The sequence below is a fragment of the Physeter macrocephalus genome, chromosome 2 (genome assembly GCF_002837175.3).
Source record: "Physeter macrocephalus isolate SW-GA chromosome 2, ASM283717v5, whole genome shotgun sequence".
Taxonomy (NCBI): domain Eukaryota; kingdom Metazoa; phylum Chordata; class Mammalia; order Artiodactyla; family Physeteridae; genus Physeter; species Physeter macrocephalus.
Genome location: NC_041215.1, coordinates 128,987,802 through 128,995,388, shown reverse-complemented (window position 1 = coordinate 128,995,388; position 7,587 = coordinate 128,987,802). Strand labels below are relative to the sequence as shown.

The 7,587-nt window shown below is 37.9% G+C and overlaps 1 long non-coding RNA gene across 1 annotated transcript; it reads right to left on the bottom strand.

Moving 5' to 3' along the window:
• Positions 1–262: 262 nt before the first annotated feature.
• Positions 263–7,186, bottom strand: LOC114484671 (uncharacterized). The gene is made up of 3 exons (XR_003677825.1): positions 7,007–7,186; positions 5,838–5,907; positions 263–336 (listed from the first exon to the last, which is right to left on the bottom strand). It is a non-coding gene; the product is annotated as an uncharacterized lncRNA (long non-coding RNA).
• Positions 7,187–7,587: the final 401 nt, after the last annotated feature.

Below are 7,587 nucleotides of genomic sequence, written 5' to 3'. Positions count from 1 at the left end.
TCCTTACTTTCCCTTCTGAACTGAGTGAAAGCAGGTTACTTTGGTTTTTATATTTTGTAATAGGTGTGAAAAAACAACCAAAAAGGAAAGCATTCGAAAAGACATGGATGGTGGCGCGTGAGGTTAATGAGTATCATAAGGTCTTTGAGGAGAAGCTCTGGTGTTACTCGTGACCCAAAAGCATTCCCTTGAGACACATTTTTCAATACCTTTAGTCAGGCAAAACTACAGTGTAATAGCAACTTTCTTGATAGGTAGATGATTTGCTTCCATTCTGCTTGTGGTATAATATTCTATTTTGACATCGTTTGCTGCATCTTCTGCCTGTGTTTGAGCCTGGAAACATTGCCCGATGATAAAAAGAAAGAAGAAAGTGTTCTAGTACTTTGATTGTGAATTTGATGTCAAAAATAAAGACCAGTTGTGACTGGGTTGAAAAGGGATTGAAGCACTAAGAGAAAGTAGACTGCTCATGCCATTTTATTCTGAGGTTGGATCTCATGAAGAACTGAACTGTCACTTCTGCACCAATCCGAACCTCAAACTATATAGTTGAACGTGTTGTCATCCTAGATCAACCGGATCTCTCAGAAAACAAGTTAAATAAATAAAAGATGGAATAAAGTTGGCCTGGCCAAATAAAATGAAAAGAGACTCCAAAAGTAAAATCTTTTCTTCGAAGAACTAGTTTTCCTTCCTTTCCCTGGGGACACGACTCACTGCCATTTGGACAAAACAGTCATCTTGGCATTCACCACAGGAGCTCCTCCTAGCACTGAATATTGTTCCCCTATCATCCTGTAAGCCTTTTCCTCTGTCCTGTTCAATCTCTTCACCAGGATGAGGGACCAGTTGTGAGAGAATTCTGCAGGGGTCTATTTTATTTCAAAGTGGGAAATGCTTGGCACCAGGGAGCACCATGCTGAGATTGAAAAATAAAATGGCAAATTATAGGTCTACATGCTAGGCTCCGGGGTTCAGTTTTTGTCAAGGTGGCAGCTGGTGATCAGGGAACAATTTACCTGTGGGCGGGAGGGGTGGAGGGAGAAAGGATGTTCTATCAAGAAGCAGCATGTAAGAGTTTCAGACTTAAGCCATTTATTATATTCTTGATGACATAGTTTTTTTTGACATCTTTATTGGAGTATAATAGCTTTACAATGTCGTGTTAGTTTCTGCTTTATAACAAAGTGCATCAGCTATATGTATACATACATCCCCCTATCCCCACCCTCTTGCATCTCCCTCCCACCCTTCCTGTCCCACCCCTCTAGGTGGTCACAAAGCACAGAGCTGATCTTCCTGTGCTATGTGGCTGCTTCCCACTAGCTATCTATTTTACATTTGGTAGTGTATATATGTCCATGGCACTCTCTCACTTCGTTCCAGCTTACCCTTCCCTTTCCCCATGTCCTCAAGTCTATTCTGTAGGTCTGCATCTTTATTCCTGTCCTGCCCCTAGGTTCTTCAGAACCTTTTTTTTTTAGATTCCATATATATGTGTTAACGTATGGTATTTGTTTTTCTCTTTCTGACTTACTTCACTCTGTATGACAGTCTCTAGGTCCATCCACCTCACTACAAATAACTCAATTTCGTTTCTTTTAATGGCTGAGTAATATTCTACTGTATATATTTGCCACATCTTCCTTACCCATTCATCTGTCCATGGACACTTAGGTTGCTTCCATGTCCTGGCTATTGTAAATACAGCTGCAATGGACATTTTGGTACATAACTCTTTTTGAATTATGGTTTTCTCAGGGTAATGCCCAGTAGTGGGATTGCTGGGTTGTATGGTAGTACTATTTTTGGTTTTTTAAGGAACCTCCATACTGTTCTCCATAGTGGCTGTATCAATTTACATTCCCACCAACAGTGCGAGAGGGTTCCCTTTTCTCCACATCCTCTCCAGCATTTATTGTTTGTAGAATTTCTGATGATGTTCATTCTGACTGGTGTGAGGTGATGTCTCGTAGTTTTGATTTGCATTTCTCTAATGATTAGCGATGTTGAGCATCCTTTCATGTGTTTGTTGGTTATCTGTACCTTCTTTGGAGAAATGTCTATTTAGGTCTTCTGCCCATTTTTGGATTGGGTTGTTTGTTTTTTGGATATTAAATTACATGAGCTGCTTGTAAAGTTTGGAGATTAATCCTTTGTCAGTTGCTTTATTTGCAAATATTTTATCCCATTCTGGGGGTTGGCTTTTCGTCTTGTTTATGGTTTCCTTTGCTGTGCAAAAGCTTTTAAGTTTCATTAGGTCCCATTTGTTTATTTTTGTATTTATTTCCATTTCTCTAGGAGGTGGGTCAAAAAGGATCTTGCTGTGATTTATGTCATAGAGTGCTCTGCCTATGTTTTCCTCTAAGAGTTTTCTACTGTCTGACCTTACATTTAGGTCTTTAATCCATTTTGAGTTTATTTTTGTGTATGGTGGTAGGGAGTATTCTAATTTCATTCTTTTACATGTAGCTGTCCAGTTTTCCCAGCATCATTTATTGAAGAGGCTGTATTTTCTCCATTGTATGTTCTTGCCTCCTGTCATAAATTAGGTGACCATATGTGCATGGGTTTATCTCTGCACTTTCTATCCTATTCCATTGATCTATATTTCTGTTTTTGTGCCAGTACCATACTGTCTTGATTACTGTAGCCTTGTAGTATAATCTGAAGTCAGGGAGCCTGATTCCTCCAGCTCCATTTTTCGTTCTCAAGATTGCTTTGGCTATTCGGGGTCTTTTGTGTTTCCATACAAATTGTGAAATGTTTTGTTCTAGTTCTGTGAAAAATTCCATTGGTAGTTTGATAGGGATTGCTGAATCTGTAGCTTGCTTTGGGGAGTATAGTCAATTTCAGAATGTTGATTCTTCCAATCCAAAAACATGGTATATCTCTCCATCTGTGTATCATCTTTAATTTCTTTCATCAGTGTCTAAAGTTTTCTGCGTACAGGTCTTTTGTCTCCTTAGGTAGGTTTATTCCTATGTATTTTATTCTTTTTGTTGCAATGGTAAATGGCAATCCTACCTCAAGAAACAAGAAACATCTCAAATAAACAACCTAACCTTACACCTAAAGTAATTAGAAAAAGAAGAGCAAAAAACCCCAAAGTTAGCAGAAGAGAAGAAATCATAAAGATCAGATCAGAAATAAATGAAAAAGAAATGAAGGAAACGATAGCAAAGATCAATAAAACTAAAAGATGGTTCTTTGAGAAGATAAACAAAATTGATAAACCATTAGCCAGACTCATCAAAAAAAAAAGTGAGAATGACTCAAAACAACAGAATTAGAAGTGGAAAAGGAGAAGTAACAACTGACACTGCAGAAATACAAAGGATCATGAGAGATTACTACAAGCAACTATATGCCAATAAAATGGACAACCTTTAAGAAATGGAGAAATTCTTAGAAAAGCACAACCTTCTGAGACTGAATCAGGAAGAAACAGAAAATATAAACAGACCAATCACAAGCACTGAAATTGAGACTGTGATTTAAAATCTTCCAACAAACAAAAACCCAGGATCAGATGGTTTCAGAGACAAATTCTATCAAACATTTAGAGAAGAGCTAACACCTATTCTTCTCAAACTCTTCCAAAATATAGCAGAGGGAGGAACACTCCCAAACTCATTCTATGAGGCCACCATCACCCTGATACCAAAACCAGACAAAGATGTCACAAAGAAAGAAAACTACAAGCCAATATCACTGAAGAACATAGATGCAGAAATCCTCAACAAAATACTAGCAAACAGAATCTAACAGCACATTAAAAGGATCATACACCATGATCAAGTGGGGTTTAACCCAGGAATGCAAGGATTCTTCAATATACGCATATGAATCGTTGTGATACACCATATTAACAAATTGAAGGAGAAAAACCATATGATCATCTCAATAGATGCAGAAAGAGCTTTTGACAAAATTCAACACCAATTTATGATAAAAAGCCTCCAGAAAGTAGGCATAGAGGGAACTTACCTCAACATAATAAAGGCCATATATGACAAACCCACAGCAAACATCGTTCTCAATGGTGCAAAACTGAAACCATTTCCTCTAAAATCAGGAACAAGTAGCATGATACAAAATTAATGCACAGAAATCTCTTGCATTCCTATATACTAATGATGATCACATAGAATTTTAATTCTACACTAGCATGTGGGGTAGAAATGTAAGAAGAGAGAAAATGGAAGAAGTATAAGAGAAAGAAAGAGTAAGCTATTAGGGGGGCATTGGTAGACTGAAATATTCACAAAAAGGAAGACCTCCTGTCCCACACCTCTTAATCCAGTGAATGGACTTTCTGATAAGTCATCCAAAATGTATGAGGGAATGTAAGAAATACAATGTTTATTTTTAAAGTAAATTTCTTCAGCTCTTGGAGGAATTTTCCAATGTTTACAAGAATCACTTATTTACACACCTCTAATTATGTAACTATAACCATAAAATCCCCTAAATTAATGTAAAATATTTTAATATAATCATATTTAACTTTTATTAATTGTTCGTTGTGCTGTTTTGAATGTCTTACTTTTATCACTAATTTCTTCCTCAGACCTTCCCTATGAAGACCTAATAGGCTCTTTTATTATGACTATTTTATAGATGAGAACATCAAGCCATGGCATAGATGAGGAACTTACTCAAAATGGTAAGGAAGTCTCTAGGAATAGACTTGCAGATATAAAGGTATTAGAAGATGGAGAACATTATTAGATCCAAGAAATCTGACAGTACTACAATAGTATTATATAATACACAGTCCGTCTAAATAAGTGGGTGAACTTTGGAGACTTAGTAGAGTTTGTCCTTGAACTTGATTAGGCACTAGATTTCTTTTTCTACTTTGATTGGGTTATTAGAAAGGGTTGTTTCTTAGAATACACCACTTTGTCACATTCAGTAAAAAAGGTGACCATCCAGTTTTTTCTTTTAGTTTTTTGTTGTTGTTGTTGTCTTTGGGGAGGTATACTTGTTGGAAAAATAGACACTCATAATACCCAGTGCTTGGTCACACCCATTCAAGAGCCAATAGGATAGCTCTTCCCTTTAGAAAGAAGGACGCCAGCAGAATTTTTCCAGGGGTTCTAATCCAGGTAGGCTGAGCAGTGAGTGGTTCATTCATACATTTATTCGTCAAATAATGTTTGGATACCTATTATATATCAGATACTCTTCTAAGTATTAGGAATAAAAATATGCATAACATAAAAACCTTTATAATTGCCATAGCGTGTTCCCTTAAAGAGCTCAGTTCACTGAGGAGATGGACTTGGAAACAGGAGGATGATCGGAGACTGAAGAATATGTAACCTTACCATGAGGGAATTCTCTGGTGGTCTAGGATTTAAGACTTCACGCTGCCAATGCAGGGGGCATGGGTTTGATCCCTTGTCAGGGATCTAAGGTCCCGCAAGCTGCCCTGGCGTGACCAAAAAAACCCCAAAAACATAGCCTTACCACAAGAGCTGGGGTGGCAATGAGAAGTGGAAAGCATTTCAGGTAGTCTGGACTGTATGGGGAAAGGCACTGGTGAGAAACTATGTAAAACTACTAGAGATCAGTTAGAAAGGATTCAGGGTGATTTTGGAGATGACTTATCTTTTACTGACACTAGACATGACATTCTAGGGCCCCATCTGCTATTGTCCTGTTATATATATTCAAGACAGCTTCCTTTCTCCAATACTCCCTACCACCCAAACAAACCTGGAACAGCTCCTTCCCTTTCCCACAGCCCCCTTGGTTATAATATGCTATATTCATTCAGGGCTTACTATGACTCAGACAAAGAGCTAAGCACTTTCATTGCTTACCTCGTCTATCTTTAGAAAACTTCTACAAAGTGGTTTTCTTTATAATGTTTCTTTCACCAACAATGGAATCCTAAAGAAGAACATTTCAAGATGTCTTAGTTAATTAAACAGCACAACTGGGACTCAAACCCACGTCCATTTATCACTAAAGTCTATGTTCTTAAATTGTCACTCTTCTGCCCTCCCTAAGAAGAAGCTAAGCCTTTTGTGATATTTCCTCTTCCAGTCCTTGTAAAAATGCAAATTGTGACTACTACAGGTGAACGATTTCACAGAGTTTAGTGGACAGCCTTAGTGTTGATGCTTGGAGAAGGCAACAAATTCTCTTTTCAAAAATAAACATGTCGGTTATTTCAAACCAATTTTATCTGGTTAAAATAAAAGGGGATGATCCATAGTGTAATTATCTTTGTATGGCACACCCCAATGAAGAGAAAGGACTCTGCTTTCCCACGAGTCTTCTTCACCCACAAGAACACACATGACAATTTTTATCTCATGCTCTGTGTTCTTTATTATCTAGTAGATATCTTCTATTATTCTGTTGTAGAAACATAAATTACAGATATAGATACAGATATATAGTCTACTTATATATATATATGGTCTATTTTTATATTATACCTTTTATTATATGATAGACATATGCCAGAGACTCAAACAGCAATGATTCACTTTTGGGCTACCTTGCAATTCAAAGCCTCAAAAACTATTGAAGATTTGCGGTCAGCAAATCAGTATGGAAAGAAAAGGACACCTGAGTTTTGGTTTCAGATCTTCAACTAACTAACTCTGTAGGTGGTTACTTTTGAGCGTCAATTTCCTAATCTATGGGATGTGGAGAATACACAATTTCTAACGTCTTTTTCAATTTCCAGAGTGCAGTGGTTCTAATGGCTCAGCGGTTTCCATGCCCTGGTTGTCAGAAAGCAACTCAGAGGCCTTTCTGTTAGTATAGCTGACGAGCAGTTAATTCTTTTCTTTAACCTTGGCCAGAACGGAGTAAGTCGCTAATGTCTAGTAAATCTGAAAGAATGAGAAACAAGACTGGTAAGTTTGAATGGGTAAGGAACAACCTAGATGATCCAAGTCTGAATGGGTCCCGGAATAAGCTTCCTGGTGGCTAGGAAGTAGAATGACAACAGGGAAAATTATAAAGCTCTGCATACAATGACTCGGTCCCAGCTTGATCCTGAAGCTTCCCCTCGGTTGGTGAAACGACAGTGCTGCCTTGAGTAGCCAGACAGGCAGCAACCCGGATGTCTCCACGTGCCTGCAGAGATACTAAGTAAACTCATCCATAGAAAATGAAAGGAAAATTCAGTTTAATTGAATGGCATCTCCCTTTCGATGAAGAGGGAGAAAAGCAGACATCCTTAGTTCTCTCAGTCATATCCTGAGGGGAGGGATATTTATAATCAGTCAAGGCAGGATTTTCTATCTTTAGGCTTTGGAAAAAGTGCAGTGTAAGTGAAAGATGAGCCTCCTTTCTGTCATGGAGATATATGCTACAATTAGCAGAAGTTGATGGAGCAGTTTGAAAGAAGCTATAATTGACTTGAGCCAACAGCACATAAAGCACAGCTCCAGCTTCTACTGCTACCGTGTAATTATTTGATACATTTCAGGCTTGGTGAACAATCTTGGGGGCCATAAACAAGTACTGAGTTCAGTCTCATTCACTGCAGAGCTCACAAACAGGGTTTATCTCCCTTACGTAAAAAATGTTAGACGTGCTTTCTTACGGTGT